Source organism: Equus przewalskii, chromosome X (assembly GCF_037783145.1).
Source record: "Equus przewalskii isolate Varuska chromosome X, EquPr2, whole genome shotgun sequence".
In the NCBI taxonomy this organism is placed as follows: Eukaryota; Metazoa; Chordata; class Mammalia; order Perissodactyla; family Equidae; genus Equus; species Equus przewalskii.
The window spans coordinates 88235646-88256895 of NC_091863.1; the positions used below are offsets into that span (position 1 = coordinate 88235646).

Sequence of the window (21250 nt, forward strand, 5' to 3'; positions counted from 1 at the left end):
CATATATTCACATATATGGATATGAATGTAACTTTCATAAGTGCATGTCTGTGCAAGCTCCCCATTAGGACATCAATAAAACATCTTCCTTGCTCACCTGGTACCCCTAGTTCCTGGCAGTAAGGAAAGTGTATCCATGTTAACCTCATAAAATTAATTACTAGTTTCTTTTAAAAAAATGTGCTGTGCTAGATTTAAACTTAATTAAATGATGATCTGAATCTCTGAATCTGGGTGCTATAAAATTGGCCAGCCTGGAATGCACCCACCACTGTCTGCCACTAAGCAACTTGGAAACCCAACCTTCAAGCCTCCCTTGAACTCAAAATTGGCTTAGCTTAGAGCAGACCTCTCTGAATGACTCTTCTTAACAGAAAATGGCTTCTCTCACCCTTGATTAGGTTCCTGGACCTAAAAAGCTCCAGACCAGCTTGAGAGCCCAAGGTATGGTGCCAGGTATCCCTAACCCCCACCTCTAATCCTGTGGCCTTGTGCTATTTGCTATTACTTCATTTGTATTCTGTTTATGTCCATAACTCAGGTGAACAGGGAAACTTGTAATAATTGGAAAAGATTACTGAGTATCTCCAATAAAACCTATGCACTTTTTAGAGCAGATTCTTCGGGTTATCTAATTCCAGGCTTTCAATTTCTTTGAGCTATTTTAAAACTCTGCAAGTTGTAGATAACTGGTAGCAATGAAAAAATAATTCTTGTCCATAGACATACAAATAAATTCTTTTTAGTGGAGGTTCAGTCGACTTCCCATCCCCTCTCCCTATGGAAAAAGCCAGTTTCCCATCTATTTTTAAATTCATTTCAACGTTTCTTTACTCCATATAAATGTGTGCATCTTTGACAACTTCTTTAAACTGGTTGTAGCATCTTACCAGTTTTCTCATTAATGATGAGTTTAAATAAAATCTTTAACACGTGTTCAATTTATATGTGTAGGAGAGTCATGATTAAAAGGTATAAGCTTGGGCTGGCCTGGTCGCGTAGTTGTTAAGTTCACATGCTCTGCTTTGGCAGCCTGGCATTCGCAGGTTCAGATTCCAGACGTGGACCTACACACTGCTCGTCAAGCCATGCTGTGGTGGTCTCCCACATACAAAATAGAGGAAGATTGGCACAGATGTTAGCTCAGGGCCAGTCTTCCTCAAGCAAAAAGAGGAAGATTGGCAACAAATGTTAGCCCATCACCAGTCTTCCTCACCAAAAAAAAGGCTACAAGCTCCTCGTAGGCAGAGGCTTTGCTGGAGCTGGAGTTGTAAGTGGCTTCCACTTACTGACTCTAGACCGTGAGCAAGTTACTTACCACTCTGTGCATCAGGATTCACCTATGGGCTAGAATAAAAATGCCTTCCCTGTTTACCCTAAGGCCTTGCCACAAGGATATGATGAGTCTATATATATGGAAAAGCATTGTACAAACTAGAAAGTATTAAATGTAAGGTCTTCACCTTTTCCCCCTCCACCAGAGGAAATGTTGCCCACACTTTAAGACTCAGTATGATTCTTACTTCTTTGCCTGCTTTAGCCACATTCTTGTCACTCTTCTCTAAATTCATATTGTACTTATATGATTTTATGTTAGCAATCTCATACCAAACATTATCTATCCCCCTCTAATGATTTCATGTGTGCTAATTTCATTTCATCAGATAGGTTGTAAGGTTCTTTAGGGCCAGGGACATGCCTTCGACTTGCTTTGCATTCCCTGTTGCATGTAGCAGTGTTGGGTCTTTGATAGGATAGATTCTTTGATTGAAACAGGATATTATTCTGATGCAAACATAGTACCTACCTTGTAAATGCTATGCACTCAATTGAAGATGTTGACGACAGTGAAGATGATTACTACGATCACCATCAATCAGGAATTTATATGGTAGACAAGATGATTCAGGAATATTCTGCCTTCAGAAAAGAAAATAGAATGAGAAGAAAGCTGGCTATTTTAATTGAAATATTACTATGTATTTGGCACTACTGTAAACCCTGTACATATATTAACCCACTTGAGATTCACAACAAATCTATGCAGCAGGTACTGTTATTATCCCTCATTTTACAAATGAGGAAATTGAGACACAGGGAGATTAAATAACTTGCCCCAAGGTCATCCAACTAGTGAGTGAAGACTGGCTCCAGAGTCTGGGCTATTAGCCACTAAGTTGAGAAGAAGGAAAGTGAGATCCAAAAGAGCTTTCTAAGGGAGTGAGTTTTGCATGATAGTCTTCTTGATCGATCCAATTCCTCATTGGAATAAGGAATTCCAATAAGAAGGTAGAAATAAGAAATAAAGGAGGGTGTTAGCAAGGAAGAAACAACAGTAATGATAATGGTCAGGATACCTTGAGAGTATGTGACCTTGGGTAAGTCATTTGACTTCTTAGTAAGATTGTTGTGAGTATGACATGAGACAATCTATGTAAAGTATATAAAGTAGTGCCTGGCATAGTGTAAACCTTCGATAAGTGGTATTGTTATTATTTTTTTTAATTAGTATTATCGGGCCAACCTAGTGGCGCAGTGGTTAAGTGCGCACGTTCCGCTTCGGCAGCCCGGGGTTCACTGGTTCGGATCCCGGGTTTCGACATGGCACTGCTTGGCACGCTATGCTGTGGTAGGCATCCCACATATAAAGTAGAGGAAGATGGGCACGGATGTTAGCTCAGGGCCAGTCTTCCTCAGCAAAAAGAGGAGGACTGGCAGCAGTTAGCTCAGGGCTAATCTTCCTCAACAAATAAATAAATAAATAAATAAATAAATAAAATTAGTATTATCTACTACTATTAGTAACCACAGTAGATGGGGACAGCGTATCTTATTATTGTCAGGATCTAGGATTTTACCCTACTTACAAGCTAACAAATAAGCTTGCTACAGGTTCATGGATGCTGGCAGAAGACATGGTTCAGAGCTAAAGAGTTTCACTCACAGCACAGCAAGCAACATGAGCACCTGCATATTTGCATTGGTTACCTTTGCCCTCAATTCCCACAGGGATGACACACAGGAAGCCAGGTAGGTGCTGAGCGCATAGTGGGCTTGCATCATTGTTGAGGAACACTGAGCTTGGGGAATTCATAGCTCTTATAGTAAGCAGTAAGAAAGCCTGCTCTTTGTCCAGAAAGAAACACTGCCTCATCCCTCAGGGTTGTGTGCTGAAAACATGACTCTGAGAAATGGCCCAGGTAAAGAGCAGTCAGGGCTTTGCATTATTGGCATAGCCAGCACCAGCATGTGGGGACACTCAGGGATTATGGCAGATTGCTTCTCACAACAATTATCATCCTGATCGTCATCGTCATTAATTGCTATTATGAATCAAGGCAAAGAAAGATGGCTGCTTATCTTTTTTTTCCCTGTTTATATCTGCACACATTCCATGCTCCTCATTCTGGGTCCTGAATTTGGTCTTTTGAGGGATTATGTGACTCAATTAATAAAGGGATTAATGACTCAAATGAAAAGGAGTCTGTTCTCTTAGCTCCTCCAATTTTCTTTTCATGACTGCAGATTTAGGCTCCTCCCTCTCTTGCTTCCTCTTTGACTTCAACCTGAGACATCATACAGACTTTTACATTCCTTTCTTCCCCTGCTTAAGGCCTTTTGAGAAAGCATTAATTTTATTGACCTAGAACAAGCATGTTCTCTTGCAGCATAACATGTCAGTCTGGAAACATTGCTTTCTCCTCATGGATCTGAATAAAGTGTCACCTTTTAGGCAAGATGTGGTTTTCTCCAAAATTAGTTTTGAAAAGTTATGATCAACATAAATTTTGTTAGGCTACCTGGAAAATCCATCTGTGTTTCAGTGGATATTAAATGTGTCTAGTGCTATTAAGCTACAATATCCTCCAGAAATGCTTTTCTAAATCAGAATCAAAAAGTGTTACTGGAGAAAGAGAACTTAGCTATTGACCATGTTAGTTTCTTAAGGCTGCTGTAAAAAAGTAACATAAACTGGGATGGTTGGAAACAACAGAAATTGATTCTCTCGCACTCCAAAGCCCCTAGGGGGAGATTTTTTTCTCTTCCAGCTGCTGGTAGCCCCAGATATTCCTTGGTTTTCAGCTTCATAACTCTAATCTCTGCCTCCATCTTCACATGGAGTTCTCCCTGGGTGTCTCTCTTTTCTTCTTATAAAGACACCAGTCATATTGAATTAAGGGTCCATCCTACTCTAGTATGACCTCATATTAACTAATTACATCTGCAACGACCTTATTTCCATATAAGGTCACATTCTGCGATACTGCTTGTTAGGATTTCAACATATCTTTTTGGGGCAAACAACTCAAACATAACATTAGCTAATCTGAGTCCTTTATTTTATAGATAACAAAGCTGAGACACAAGAAGGTTCTGAGGTACTCATGGTCATTGCTCTTTGAATACCATGTTTGTCTGGATTTGAGATCCTTCCCCATCTTCTTTAAGAACTACTGCAGCCCTCGCACCCTGTCTAATTCCTTGGACTTCTAACCGATTCTCTGTGTTGGCTTTTAATATCTGATTCCTCACCTTCGTGAGTCCCATTCTGTTGAACGACCCCTGTCCTGATGCCACCCATGTCTCAAAGTGTAGGCCATGGAAGGCAGTCCTCATGTTTCGAAATATCCCAGCGTGAAGAAACAATAGGCATTGGAGAGCATTTGTGACTTTGCTTTGGAAAATTAAGTCAGAATGAGCCTGTTGGAGCACACATGTGCCAGTAGAAAATTAATATAGGCAGTATTTATATATGAGAGAGTTTACTATCAGAAGCAGTCTTGGAACGGTAAGCAAATCCGAGCCATATAATTTAAAATGATAGAAAACAAAGCTAACATATCTGACGAAGGTATTTTTTTCAAACCATTGCAGGGCAAGTATGAGGAAGTGAAATCTTTGGATGGTTCCCATCTTAAAGCCTTTTCTTGGCTCTAGGGATTTGCTCATGTTATTCTAGGATTGTAAAACGTGCAGGTGATTGAGAGCTTCCCTCACTGGATTAGTGGTTCAAAAGCCAAACCCTCTAGGCAGGTGAACTTCCCCTCTGTTTTCTTGGGATTTTTTTTCTTTGCTTAATGCTAAAGGCGTTTCATGTCCTAACTGGGAGATATTTAGATATTTATCCTTTCATCTTAATTCAATTGTGAAATACCTATGTAAAGGCTATGTAAAGTTCCTATCTATCACCAAATGGACTTAATGGTGTTATTTTATATTGTTGAAATGTGCTCAGCACTTTAAAACCTCTCTCATTGCATTTATATTCTGAAAATGTCAACTACATAAAGAGGAGAGGAAAGACCTATGTTGATAACTAGCTGAATTCTTACAATTTAGAGAAAAATCATAGCACCTTCAAGATCAAAGGAAATCTTTTATTAAGAAGTGGACTTCTACAGCATTCATTTTTGCCCAGAGAGTTCATCAAATTTTAAAACTAGGGGTCACTGGCAGGGTTACTTAGGTTATTCCTGCCTGTTGCAATGGAAGTGGTAGAATTGGTCCCCCACCTCTACCAAAACTTCCACCTATCATTTTGGATTAAAAAGAAAAACAGAGTGTGGTCTTCCTTTAATATCCAGATTGAGCCTGTTATAAGCAGAGGCCAACCCCATTCAAAAGTGGATAAACTACTGGTAGTTGCCGGGAGCTGGGGGGAAGAGGAAAAGGGGAGTGCCTGTTTAATGAGCATAAAGTTGCAGTTTTGCGAGATGAAAAAGTTCTGGAGATCCGTTGCATAAACAATATGAATATACTCAACACTTCTGAACTGCACACTTAAGAATGATTAAGATGGCAAATTTGTTATATGTTATTTTACCACAATTAAAAAGAAAAACAATAAATTTAAAAAATAGATAGGGTGGGGCCAGCCTGTGGCCAAGTGATTGAGTTCGCACACTCCACTTCATTGGCCCAGGGTTTTGCCAGTTCGGATCCTAGGCGCAGACATGGCACCGCTCATTGGGCCATGCTGAGGTGGCATCCCACATAGCAGAGCTAGAAGGACCTACAACTAGAATATACAACTATGTTCTGGGGGGCTTTGGAGAGAAGAAAAAAAAGATTGGCAATGGATGTTAGCTCAGGGCCAATCTTTAAAAAAAAATAGATAGGCTAATGTGATTGAATTGGAGCCCCAAAGCCTCAGGCACCCAAAACCCTCTCCCCAACTGCCTACATTACTGACAATCCACCTACCCCCAATTAGAGTTCCTCTTTCAAGTAAAAACATTTTCTAGATAAGGTCCCCACTTAAAGTGCCTACAGATTTGCAGGGGAAGAAGGGATGGTCACATAACTATTAACATGAACTAGTTTATTAAAAGTGTATAGGTAAGAACTTGGGACATGAAGTTAGATAATATTTGTTGGAGACAAGGAATCTAGAAAAGTTGGAAACATGGGATAACCTAAGAGTACAGACAGAGAAGGGATGAGTGAAGTACAAATGAGACAGCAGTCCCTGAAATAGGAGACAAGGTCATCAATATGAATGCTGAAAGGGCTTAGGAGCATGCCTACCATGCAATTTACCTACTGCACAACCAAAGCCACGCTGGTTTTGTGTCAAAACTAAGAACATGGATGCTGTCAATATCAAGGACCAGGACAAAGGTCTAGGACTGAAAAACAGAAGTCAAGCCCAGATGTCCAAGAAAGCTAGATATACAAGCAGGACATGTCTGGTGAAGATCCCAGCAACAGATGATTATGACAAAGCCGGAAGTCCGGAACCAGGTCAAGAGACCAAAGGTCAGCAGAGCCAGATGGTGGCCAGAATAAGATACTCAGACAAGAAGAAACGTTTAGGAAAGTATAAAATTATAATAGAGAGCGATTCTGGAACACTGCTGGATAGAATAGACTTGTAACTCAGGCGATGAGTATGTTACAAAGATTAGAAACCAGATTAGAGGTTTTGGTGTCAAAGAATAGAACAAGGCAACAAGTCCTGGCAACAGGTAAAAGGGATGAATAAGGTCTTGATGCTGATCTAGCTTGTCTGAGATTTGGAACTTAGTATCATTCCTGCTAAAGTAAGAGACAATCCTGGAAAACTTTGCTGAGGCCCTGTAGATGAGAATCACTGTTTGGAATTCCTGGCTGAGATGTGGGTATATGGGCAAGACAAAGCATAGTCTTTGGCAGGAAGATTCTGGTACTTTGGTGCTGGGGTAACATGGCAAGGAAGGTCGTTCCAAAAGCACAGGATATTTTTTTTTTTAAAGATTGACACCTGAGCTAACATCTGTTGCCAATATTCTTCGTTTTTCTTCTTCTCCCCAAAGCCCCCCAGTACATAGTTGTATATTCTAGTTGTAGGTCCTTCTGGCTCTGCTATGTGGGATGCCACCTCAGCATGGCTTGATATATGGTTCTAGGTCCGTGCCCAGGATCCGAACTGGTGAAAGCCTGGGCTGCCAAAGCAGAGTGTGAGAACTTAACCACTGGGCCACGGGGCCAGCCCCAGCACAGGCTTTTAATTACTTAACTTTCACTGATTCTTAGACCTCAATGTCGCTCACTAGGTGCTCCTAGTAAACATACACCCCTTCATTTTTGCTGTCCTTCCCCTATTCATTCAGCCTTTCCCACCAATGTCTGGACATATTAAGACAAGAGCCCATGTGCAGTCTTAGGTCAGTCTTGGGCATTCTATGAGAAATGTTTTTGTAACTCTGCATTAGTAACCTGATAATTGTCACATATAGTTTTTCTATTAAGTATAGCATGCTGTCAAAAATGTGCAAGAGTGATTTAACAATTATTACTTTCAGGTGGTGTTATCTAAATGTTATATTGAGCTTTAAAGATAGTAGGAGGAGGGGCTGGCCCCGTGGCCGAGTGGTTAAGTTCGCGCGCTCCGCTGCAGGCGGCCCAGTGTTTCGTTGGTTCGAATCCTGGGCGCGGACATGGCACTGCTCATCAGACCATGCTGAGGCAGCGTCCCACATGCCACAACTAGAAGAACCCACAACGAAGAATACACAACTATGTACTGGGGGGCGTTGGGGAGAAAAAGGAAAAAATAAAATCTTAAAAAAAAAAAGATAGTAGGAGGAAAGTGAAATGGTTGGCCTGACTGGGTCATTTAAATCCCACCTACAGACACAGCCCCATCCTGGTCACAGGGACCAATGACATTGGTCAAAGTGATTTAAGGAGCCCTAAGCCAGTAGCTCTGGTGTCTCAGCAGGAAGCCAACTGTGGTGTTAGTCTGTATTGGATCCCTTTCTCCTGTCAAATGGGGGCTGGGCAAAGCGTAGGACCAACTGGATGACTTTAGTGGAACCAGAACAGAGCACAATTTCCCTGTGGCTATAGTGTGAAGAGCCAGAGAGCATAGCCAGGTTTTCCAGGGGTCCTGGAGGGTGCCATGACCCAAAGCCAGAGCAGTATGTATAGATACGGAGGCAACATTCCAGTAGGTTCAATAGAGTGAAAGAGCTCAAGTCTGGAATCAGACTAAGGGCAAAACAAAACAAAATAAATACACACAATAACAACAAACTAAGGAGTAAAGGATAGCTGAGTGAATGGGGTCAAACATGAAGAAATCCTAGAGACAAAGTGAGTGCAGAAGCCTCCCACTATTTTTCCACCCAATCACAGCACAGGCTTAAGTGGGTTGGTATACAAGGTTCATATAACGTCGCTGGAGTAGAAGGAAGAGTCTGGCTTCTTTGTACTCAGATTTCGATAGAATCTTGCCTTGTTACTTTTAACTTGGTCTTCAACCTGCTCCCTTATTTCTGCATACTTGGTTTAGTCATCTCAGAAATCTAATTTTTTTTAGACCTGGGGCCCCATCATTCCTCTCTCTCTGTTGTCTCTGCTCGAACTTCAGTCTTCTCTACTTGTTTCCTGATACTCATATCATCCCAGTGCTTTGGTTGTAGCCAAATGTTCTTCCAGGCTACTGGGGGACACACCTACAGTCCCTAGTGAGATCCCTCTGATGCCAATGGCTGTTTACTTGGCGCCTATTGTTAGACTTTACCAATGTCCTGTACACTAGTCCAGATGTCCTCTCATTGCACAATAAATGCTTATTGAATTTCACTTCCTGGAAACTTCCCAGATTGCCTCCCCTGCTCCAGTTCATCTGGCCCTCCCTGGTGAAGTTCTGGGGTTGCCAGGTGTCTGGTTTTGACAAAGACAGTCTGGCATTTGAGCTTGTTGTCTGATAAAAAATGCCAGACATATAACTATCCCTTTTTTTCCAATTAAATAAATCATATCATTATGTTATAGCAGAACTTGTATACACATAAGCAGTGAAATCTGATAAAAGCTAGAAATTGTTATCAGTGCCTGTTCTAGATCATGTCTTTTCAAAATTAGGGCTTCAGATAGTTATCCAATGTATCCAGTATTTTTGCAGATACCATTCAACAACTCTATCTAGGTTATTCTTCCCCCAAGCACATCTTACAGTATGAGAGAATACAGAGGAGAAATATTAATCAACTTGTAACTTAGGAAATAGCTTAGTGATAGGAACTCCATTAACATCAACAAAGATAAATTGAGCACCTGTTTTAGTGACTTGAGCACAGCTTTAAGTAAATACAATGATTGCTAATATCCCTACTTCCTAAAAGGAGGGGAAAAGACTTTAGCTGTAAATTCATTCGATGGCTTTCTTTAGAGATATAGGTATAGACAGGTATATCAAAACCATTTTGGGCATATTTACAAAAAAGACTGGGTACTTCTGCTTCTCAGAAGATGGAGTAGTTGTACTTTTCTCTATTTTTCTGGCTAAGTACAACTAAAAACCCTGGATATTAAATATAAAACAAACATAAATAGGGGGCTGGCCCAGTGGCCCAGTGGTTAAGTGCACCCATTCTGCTTCTGGGCAGCCCAGAATTCGCCGGTTTGGATCCTGGGTGCGGACATGGAACCACTTGACAAGCCATGCTGTGGCAGGCATCCCAGGTATAGAGTAGAGGAGGATAGGCACAGATGTTGGCTCAGGGCCGGTCATCCTCAGCAAAAAGAGGAGAATTGACGGCAGATGTTAGCTCAGGGCTAATCTTCCTCAAAAAAAAAGAACCAGGATGGGGGGGCCGGCCCTGTCGCCAAGTGCTTAAGTTCACACACTCTGCTTTAGTGGCCTAAGGTTTCTACTGGTTCAGATCCTGGGTGCGGATACAGCACCACTCATCAAGCCATGCTGAGGCGGTGTCCCACATGCCACAACTAGAAGGACCCACAAGTAAACATATACAACTATGTGCCAGGGGTCTTTAGGGAGAAAAAAGAAAAATAAAATCTTTAAAAAAGAACCAAGATGATCTCAAAAATTGAATGACAAAAGACAATCAATAGATGCCATTACTGAGATGAAAAGGATGTTAGAATTACCTGAGAAAGATTTTAAAGCAGCTATGACAAAAATGCTTCAACAAGCAATTACAAAACACTTGAAACAAATGAAAAATAGAAAATCTCAGAAAAAAATAGAGGACATAATGAATTTAATAAAAACAAATTTTAGAACTTAGTGCTATAATCAAGAAAAAAAGTTCGGTGGATGGGTTCAACAGCAAAATGCAGGGGACAGAGAAAATAATCCATGGCTGGAAGACAGAACAAAAGATATTAGTCAGTCTGAACAACAGAGGGAAAATAGACTGAAAAGAAAAAGAACAGACATTGAAAGACCTATGGACCTATAGCAAAACTTCTAATATTCATTTCGTCAGTTCCAGAAAGAGAAGAGAAAGTGGGCAAGGCTAAAACAGTATTCAAAAAAGCTATAAATATCCCAAATTTGGCAAGAGGCTTAAACCTACAGATCAGATTCAAGAAGGTAAACAGACCGCAAACAAAAGTAACTGAAATGAAATCCACACAGAGACACATCATCATTAAATTGATGAAAACTGAAAACAAAGGAAAAATCTTGAAAGCAGCCTGAGAAAAATAACACCTTGCCTATGGGGAAAAACAATTTAAGTGACAGCTGATTTCTCATCAAAAACCATGGAGGCCAGAAAGAAGTAATACAATATTTTACGTGTTACGACAGAAAAGAATTGTCAACCCAGAATCCTATATGCAACAAAAAATATCCTCAAGGGATGAAGGCAAATCAAGACATTTTCAGATGTGGGGAAACTAAGAGAATTTGCTGCTAGCAGACTTAACCTAAAAGAATGGCTGTTGAATGTTCTCTAAACAGAAAGGAAACAATAAAAGAAGGGATCTTGGTATATCAGGAAGAAAGAACATAGTAAGCAAAAATAATATGGGTAAATACAGTAAGCTTGCTTTCTCTTCTTGAGTTTTCTAAATTATATTTAATAGGTGAAACAAAAATTATTACATTGTCTCATGTGGTTCTAAATGTATATAGAGGAAGCATTTAAGACAATTTTATTATAAACTGGAGAAGATAAAGGGACATAAAAGGAGGTAAAGTTTCTTTTTTTTTCTGCTTTATCTCCCCAAATTCCCCTGGTACATAGTTGTTATCTTAGTTGCAGGTCCTTCTAGTTGTGGCATGTGGGACGCCACCTCAACGTGGCCTGACGAGTGGTGCCATGTCTGCTCCCAGGATCCAAACTGGCGAAACCCTGGCCACCACAGTGGAGTGCCAACTTCACCACTTGGCCACGGGGCCAGCCCCGGAGGTAAAGTTTCTACATTTCATTCAGACTGATAAAATAATCACCCTAGGAACTCATGAGAAGTTATGTATATATAATGTAAGACCTAGACCAATCACTAAAAAATATATATATTCAAAGATAATCAAATGGAATTCTGATAAATGTTCAAGTAACCCACAAGAAAACAGGAAAAGAAAAAAGAAAGATGAAAAACTAAGAGAACAAACAGAAAACAAACAAAGAAATAAAACAGCATAGGTAAGCCCTAACATATCAATAATTAAATGTAAAGAAACTAAATGCACCAATTAAAAGACAGATATTGGCAGAGTAAATTAAAAATAAGACCCAACGATACGCTATCTAAAAGAAACTCACTTCAAATACAATGATATGGGCAGGTAGAAAGTTAAAGGATAAAAAAAGTTGTATCACACAAATATTACTCAACTGAAAATAAGAATTGCTATATTAATATCAGATAAAGTAAACTTCAGAGTAAAGAAAATGATCAGAGATATAGAGGAATATTATATAATGATAATAGTGTCAGCTATCAAGAAGACTAACAATCCTAAATGTGTATGCACTAAAGATAGCTCCACAGTATGTGAAGCAAAAACTGATATATCTTAAAGAAGAAATAAAAGCACAATTTTTTTTTCCTGTGGAAGATTCACCCTGAGTTAACATCTGTTGCCAATCTTCCTCTTTTTTCGCTTCAGGAAGATTAACCCTGAGCTAGCATCTGTAAAACCACAATTATAGTTGGAGACTTCAACACCCCATCTCAACAACTGATAGAACAACTAGATAGAGAACCAGCAAGGATATAGAAGAATTCAATAACACCATTAACCAAGAGGATATAGTTGACATTTATGGAACACTCCACACAACAACAGCAGAATACACACTCTTTTCAAGCACCCGCAGAACACTTAATGAGACGTACTATATCCTGAGCCATAAAACACACATCAATAAATCTAAATGAATTGAAATCATATAGAATGTGTTCTCCAATCACAGTGAAACAAAATACAAATCAATAACAGGAAAATTTCCAAACTCTTGGAGACTAAACAACACAACTCTAATCAATCTAGGAGTCAAAGAGGAAATCTCAAAGGAAATTAAAAGATACATGCAACTGAACAAAAATGAAAATATAATATATCCAAATCTGTGGGACATGGGCTAAACAGTCCCGAGAGAGGTATTTATAGCACTAAGTGCTTACATTTGAAAAGAAGTAAAGTCTCAAATCAATAATCTGCGCTCCCACCTCAAGAACCTAGATAAATGAAAGCAAAATAAACACAAAGCAATCAAAAGGAATGAAATAATAAAGTTAAAAGCAAAAATTAATGAAATTTAAGACAGAAAAGCAATCGATAAAATCAATGAAACACAGATCTGGTTCTTTGAAAACATCAATAAAATTGACAAACTTCTAGGACGACTAGCAAAGAAAAGAGAGAGAAGATAAACATTACTAATAAAAGGAATGAAACAAAGGATATTACTACAGACTTTGCAGACATCAAAGGATAATAAGGGAATGCTAGAAAGAACTCTACACACATAAATCTGGCAACTTAGATGAGATGGACCAATTCCTCAAAAAACACAATCTACCACAATTCATACAGATTAAAAGGGAAGAAATAAAACTGCCAATATTTGTAGATGAAATGATTGTCTACATAGAAAACCCCAAGGAATCTACAAAAAGCTCCTAGAAATAATAAGTGAGTTCAAGTTTGCAGAATACAAGATAAACAGAAAAAAATCTATTGTACTTGTATACACTATCAATGGATACCAAAAAAGATTTATAATTGTTCAAGAAAAAAAAGAAAAATTGAGTGTGAATCTAATAAAATATGTACAGGACCTGTATGCTAACAGCTACACAATGCTGATAAATGAAATAAAAGAAAATCTAAATAAATGGAGAGGCACACTGTATTCCTGGATTGGGAGACTCACAATTGTAAAGATGTCACTTCTCCTCAAATTGATATACAGGTTTAATGAAATGCCTATCAAAATCTCAGTAGGTTCTTTTTGTAGATATAGAGAAGATTAATCTAAAATTTATGTGGAGGGGCTGGCCCGGTGGTCCAGCGGTTAAGCGCGCACGTTCCCCTTCCATGCCCCGGGGTTTGCCCGTTCAGATCCCGGGTGCGGACATGGCATCACTTGGCAGGCCATGCTGAGGCAGGTGTCCCACATAGAAAGTAGAGGAAGATGGGCACAGTTGTTAGCTCAGGGCCAATCTTCCTCAGCAAAAAGAGGAAGATTGGCGGCAGATGTTAGCTCAGGGCTAATCTTCCTCAAAAAAAATAATAAAATAAATAAAATTTATGCGGAAAGACAAAGGAACTAGAATAGGTGCAACAATTTTGAAAACCAAGAATAAAACAGGAGGAATCAGTCTATCCAATTTTAAGACATTGCATTAGTTTCCTACTACTGCTGGAACAAATTACCATAACTTAGTGGTTTTCAACAACATAAGTTTATTATTTTACAGTTGTCAAGGTCAGAAGTCCTAAATCAATCTCATCGGGCCAAAGTCAAGACGTCAGCAAGGCTGTGGTCCTTGTGGAGGCTCTAGGGCAGACTCTATTTCCCTGCCTTTTCCAGCTTCTAGAGGTCACCTACATTTCTGACTTGTGGCCCCTTCCTCACAATGGCATTTACTCTAATCTCTGCTCCCATCATCAAGTCACCACTCTCTGACTCTGATCCTCCTGCCTCCTTTGTAATTTCATTGGGCCCACCTGGATAATCTCCTCATCTCAAAATCCTTAATTTAATGACATCTGCAAAGTCTCTTTTCAAAAAAAATTATTTCACTGAGGTCGTATTGGCTTATAACATTGTGTAAATTTCAGGTGTACATTGTTATATATCCGTTTCTGTATAGACTACATTGCACTCATCACCAATAGCCTAGTTTTTATCTGTCATCATACATATGTGCCCCTTTACCACTTTCGGCTTCCCCCCACCCTCTTCCTCTCTGGTAACATTAATTTGTTCTCCTTATGCATCTGTTTGTTTATCTTCCACATTTGAGTGAAATCATAGGGTGTTCGTCTTTCTCTGTCTTATTTTGCTTAGCATAATGCCCTCAAGGTCCATCCGTGTTCTCACAAATGGCATGATTTCATCTTTTATTATGGCTGAGTAGTATTCCACTGTAGATATATACTACATCTTCTTTATCCAATCATCAGTCGATGGGCAGTTGAGTTGCTTCCACATCTTAGCTATTGTGAATAATGCTACAATGAACATAGAGGTGCATAAGTTTCTTTGTATTGTTGATTTCAAGATCTTTGGATACATACCCAGCAGTGGGATAGCTGGGTCATATGATATTTCTATTTTCAGTTTTTTGAGAAATCTCCATACTGTTTTCCCTAATGGCAGTACCAGTTTGCATTCTCACCATCAATGTATGAAGGTTCCCTTTTCTCCGTGTTCTTTCCAAAACTTCTTATTTCTTCTCTTGTTAATTATAGCCATTCTGACGGGTGTGAGGTGATATCTCATTGTAGTTTTGGTTTGCATTTCCCTAATAATTAGTGATGTTAAACATCTTTTTGTGTGCCTGTTGGCCATCTGTATATCTTGGAAAATGTCTCTTCATAGCCTTTGCCCATTTTTTGATCGGATTGTTTGTTTTTTGTTGTTGACTTATAGGAGTTCTTTACATATTTTGGAAATTAACCCCTTGTTGGATATATGATTTGCAAATATTTTCTCCAAGTTGGTGGGTTATCTTTTTGTTTTGTTGATGGTTTCCTTTGCCTTGCAGAAGCTTTTTAGTCTTATATAATCCCATTTGTTTATTGTTTCTTTTGTTTCCCTTGCCTGAGTAGTCATAGTCTTTGAAAAGATACTGCTAAGACTAATGTCAAAGAGTGTACTGCCTATATTTTCTTCTAGGAGTTTTATGGTTTCAGGTCTTACATTCAAGTCTTTAATCCATTTTGAGTTAACTTTTGTGTATGGTGTAAGACAATGATCTACTTTCATTCTTTTGCACATAGATGTCCAGTTTTCCCAACACCGTTTATTGAAGAAACTTTCCTTTCTCCACTGTATGTTCTTTGTCAAAGATTAGCTGTCCATAGAAGTGTGTTTTTAATTCTGGCCTTTCAATTCTGTTCCATTAATCTGTGTTTCTGTTTTTCTGCCAGGACCATGCTGGGTTTTTTTTTTTTTTCTGCTTTTTCTCCCCTGCAAATATATAGTTGTATATTTTTGTTGTGGGTCCTTCTAGTTGTGGCATGTGGGATGCCACGTCAGCGTGGCCTGATAAGCCACGCCACATCCGTGACCAGGGTCTGAACCAGTGAAACCCTGGGGGGCTGAAGCAGAGCAGGAGAACTTAACCACTTGGCCATGAGGCCGGCCCCAGGGCCATGCTGTTTTGATTACCGTAGCTTTGTAGTATGTTTTGAAGTCAGGGATTGTGATGCCTCCAGCTTTGTTCTTTTTTCCAGGATTGCTTTGGCTATTTGGGGTCTTTTGTTGTTTCATATAAATCTTAGTATTCTTTGTTCTATTTCCATAAAGAATGTCATTGGTTTTCTGATTGGGATTGCATTGATTCTGTAGATTGCTTTAGGTAATATGGACATTTTAACTATGTTTATTCTTCTAATCCATGAGCATGGAATATCTTTCCATTTCTTTATGTCTTCTTCAATTCCTTTCAATTGTAAAGTCACTTTTACCATGTAAGGTAACATAGTAACAGGTTAGGATATGGACATCTGGGAGGGGCCTATTATTCAACCTACCAGACCACGGCAATCAAGACTGTATTGTATTTGTGGAGGGATAGACACACAGATCAATGGAACGGAACGAGGAACCCAAAAATATGCTCAACTGATTTTTGACAAAGGTACAAAAGCAATTCAATGGAGGAAAGACAGCCTTTTCGATAAATAGTGCTGGAACAACTGGACATCCAAAAAACTGAGCCTCAACCTAAGTCCCAAACCCTATATAAAAATTAACCCAAAATGGATCACAGATGTCATTTTAAAATATAATCTACAAAACTTTTAGAAACAAAAAGGGGGAAATCTTTGGGCTCTAGGGCCAAGCAATGAGCTCTTAGACTTGACAACAAAAGCATGACCTATGAAAGGAAAAATTGTCAAGTTGGGCATCATCAAAACTAACAATTTTTGCTCCTCAAAAGACCCCGTGAACAGGATGAAAGATCAGTCAGAGAGTAGGAGAAAATATGTGCAAAACACATATCTGACAAGGACCTGGTATCTAGTATATATAAAAACTCTCAAAAATAAACAGTAAAAAAGCCAACAATTCAATTCAAAAATGGGTAAAAGTCATGAACAGATTCACCAAAGAGGATATACAGATGATAAATAAGCCCATGAAAAGATATTTAACACTAACCATTAAGGAAATGTAAATTAAAATCAAATGAAATATCACCACACACCTATCAGAATGGTTAAAATAAAAAATAGTGACAACATGAAATGCTGGTAAAGAAGTGGAGAAACTGGATCACTCAGACATCGCTAGTAAGAATTTCAAGTGGTAAAACCACTCTTGAAAACAGTTTGGCAGTTTCTTATAAAACTAAATATGCAACTACCCTATGACCCAGCAGTTGCACTCCTGGGCATTTGTTCCAGATAAATGCAGATTTATGTTCACACAAAAGTGTGTAGATGAATGTTTATAGCAACTTTATTTGTAATAAGCCCAAACTGGAAACAACTCAGATGCCCTTCAACATGAGAATTGTTAAACAATCTCTGGCACATCTACATTGTGGAACACTACTCAGGAATAAAAAGGAACAAACTATCAGTGTACACAACAATCTGGATGAATCTCCAGAGAATTATGCTGAATGAAAAAAGCTAATCCCAAAGGTTACATGCTGTATGATTCTATATATAACATTCCTGAAATGACAAAAACTATAGAAATAGAGAACCGTTTAGTGGTTGCCAGAGGTTATGGAGTAGGTTGGAGGCATGAGGGAAGTGAGTGTGGCTATAAAACGGCAACACGAGGATAATGGAAACGTTCTGTGTCTTGACTGGATCAGTGTCAGCGTCCTGGTTGTGACAGTGTGCTATAATTTTGCAAGATGCTATCTTGGGGGAAACCAGGTAAAAAGCGCAAGAGGTCTCTACTATTCTTTACAACTGCACGTGAATCTAAAATTATCTCAACATTAAAAGTGTTATTTAAAAATAAATAAATGGTAGTAAGAGATTAGAAATCATGGGTAAAATAGGAATCCTTGAGTCTGTAACGACATAAACAAACAAAGGAACAAATCTAAAAAATAAAATAGTACTCAAAGTCTTAAAATGAAAAGTGGTAATCTCTTTCCCTTCTTCATCCTCCAGTCACACTTCTCAGGGACAACCACTTACAACACTTTTAACTGAGGTCTTCTTATATTTACCTATATATTTCTATATGTAATCTGTAAGCTTATATTGCTATTTTCTTATCAGTTTTTTACATTATCTATTGAGTTCCTATTTTGATACCTGAGCATATCTCCCACCCTCCCAATTCATTTCTGTTAAATCGGTGGTCAGTATTTACATTATTATGGCAGTGTAAATATCTTTCATTGTTGAAGCAAATAGATCTATGATTATGTTTCCTTTCTTGTATACCCTTTTGTTTTTCCTAGAGTTCCTACAGTTTTTTTCATTTCCTTAGGTTCTACTTACCTATCAAAATGCTTCATCAGATCGGTGAAATGTCTACCAAAATTTTTTGCTGGTCCCCCAGGTGTATCAGATAATATAACAATTTCATTTCATTTATTGGAAACTTCCTTCTCAGAGCTGCCCTCTGCTCATTTGCCTGGTCTAAACTGGACTGTTCCCCAGGCCTGCTGCTCAGCTGTCATTTTGTGCCTTCCCTCCACTACCTTACAGTGTTGGTGCCATTGTTTACTGGATCCCACGTTTTCTTTCTTGTTTTACTACCTCATTTCGCTGGAGAAAACTCTCTAGTAGTCTCAAATCAGAGGATGAATGAGAGGCAAAATCTTTAAGTCCCTTCATATCCCTGAAAGACTAAAAGTGACTTAAGTCTAACCTCACTGGGTACAGAATTATAGGATGAAAATAATTTTCTCTCAGAGATTTGAAGGTATTGCTGCATTGATGCTGTAAAATTCAATGCTGTTCTGTTTCCTGTTTGTATGAAAAAGAGTGGAATAGGTACATGTGCATAAACTGTAGCAAATTTAGAAGCATGAAGAGATAAATATAAACAAATTTGTGCAAATAAATATGAAGACAGATGGTCTTTTTTACAGAAAAACATAAATTACCAAAATGCCACTAAGAATAAATAGTGACATTTAAATAAACCAATAACCACTAAATAATTTGAATCACAAGTAAAAGGCTCCCCACCAAATATACTGCAGGCCCCAATTATTTCAGTTGTGGATTTTACCATAACTGTTTAAGATGGAAAGCTTGCAAAACTCTTAAATCTATTAGAGTCTTGACACCAAAACCAAGTCAGAACACTATAAGAAAAATTATAGACCAAACACCTAAATATAAATGTAAAAATCCAAACTAAAATTTTGGCAAATCTATTCTAGCAAAGTATTTAAAAAAATCTTGAGAAGTAGGGTTCTTTCCAAAAATATAAGAACATTTTAACATAAAAAAAATCTAGCAGCTTAGTTACCACATTAATACATAAAGGAGAAATATATAATCATTTCAATAGATGCAGAGAAAATATTTAATAAAATTCAATACCTATTCGTGATTAAAAAAAAACTTTTGGCAATCTAGGAATAGAAGCAAACTTTGATTTAACCTGATATAGAATATCAATCTAGAAACTAAAGAAAATATCAGACTGAATGGTGAAACTTTAGAGGCCTCCCCATTAAAATAAAAGCAAGACAAAGATTACTGCTAGGATTTCTTCTATTCCACATAGTTCTCGAAGTTCAGGTGACTACAATACAACAAGCAAAGAAATAAAGTATAAGAGTTAGAAAGAGTGACACAAAACTGTTATTTACAGATGATATAATTGGCCACATAGAAAATCCAAGATATCTATAGACAAACAATTAGAACTGAAAACAGAGTGGGACCGATGCTGGATATAAGACTAACATACCAAAATTAGAAGTAAAACAATAACTAATTAGAAATTATAAGAAGAAAAGATATGCAGAACCTTTATGGAGAAAATTGTAAAACATCAGCAAAGTACGTAAAGGAAGAATAAATGGGAAAATATGTCATGTTCATGCATGGGAAGTCTTCATATTATAAAGATGTCAGTTCTCCTCAAAATGAATCACTAATTCAGTGCAGTTACAATAATAATCCCAACATGGGACGATAGAAGAGCCAAGAATAATCCTAGTTCACAGCATATACAAAACAGATTTCAGATGGACTGAAGAACTATGTATGAAAAGTAAAACTTCAAAATTTTTTGTACAATATATACGAGGATGATCTCAAGGTAGAGGAAGATTTCTTAAACCAAAGACAAAAAGCACAAACCAAAAAGAAACTCTGGATACATTTTAATTAATTGTATTTTAAAACTATTATACAAAAAATATATCAAAATATGAAAGATGATTCATAGACTGGGAGGAGATAGCTGCAATGCACATAACTAAGAAAGGATTCTTATCCAGAGAATGTATAAATATGTTTATACATTTATTTTATTTTATTTTATTTTTTGAGGAAGATTAGCCCTGAGCTAACATCCACCGCCAATTCTGCTCTTTTTGCTGAGGAAGATTGTCCCTGAGCTAGCATCTGTGCCCATCTTCCTTTTCTTTATATGTGGGATGCCTGCCACAGCATGGCTTGATAAGGGGAGTGTAGGTCCATGCCCAGGATCCAAACTGGCAAACCCCAGGCCAGGGAAGAGGGCATGCGAACTTAACCGCTATGCCACTGGGCTGGCCCCTATTTATACATTTAAAAAATAAATACAACCCCAAAGGTGCTTCACGAAACTGGAAATCTAAATAGACAATAAACATGTGAAAAGATGCTCACCCTCACTAGTCACCAGGGAAATGCAAATTAAAGCAATGAGATACCAATTAATACTCATCAGATTGGCTAAAAATTAAAAAGTCCCACAGCACCAAGTGTTAGTGAAGATATGGGAAAATGGAACTTCATACTCTGCTGATGGCAGTGAAAATTTGTAAAACGACTTTGGAGCACAATTTAGTGATATCTAGTAAAATTGAAGACATACATCACAAGGAGCTTGCAATTCTACTTCCTCATCTCTCATACTATGTAAGAGATGGAAACCGGCTAAAATTGATATCCTACCAAGAATTTGGATTAGATAGAGCATATTCCCTATCCCAGGGCTTTTCAAACTTTCATGTGTATACAAATCACCTGTGGGTCTTGTTAAAATGCAAGTTCTGATTCAACAGGTCTAAGATGGGGTTCAAGATTCCGTAGTTCTAAGAAGCTCCCAGGTGATACCTATGCTGTTGATAGGAAAAGTTTATTTTGAGTAACAGAGACCTAGAGCATATGTTGCAAACTCAA

General features: G+C 38.2%; 1 protein-coding gene across 2 annotated transcripts in view; it reads right to left on the bottom strand.

Annotated features, from left to right (window-relative positions):
- Positions 1–21250, bottom strand: part of ACSL4 (acyl-CoA synthetase long chain family member 4) — a 151036-nt gene that overhangs the window by 123275 nt on the left and 6511 nt on the right. Inside the window, exon 2 of one of the 2 annotated variants that reach the window (XM_070603846.1) lies at positions 1808–1920. The gene's annotated coding sequence lies outside the window, so the exon portion shown is untranslated. The remainder of the gene's footprint in view (positions 1–1807; positions 1921–21250) is intronic. The other variant, XM_070603851.1, reaches the window with a different exon arrangement.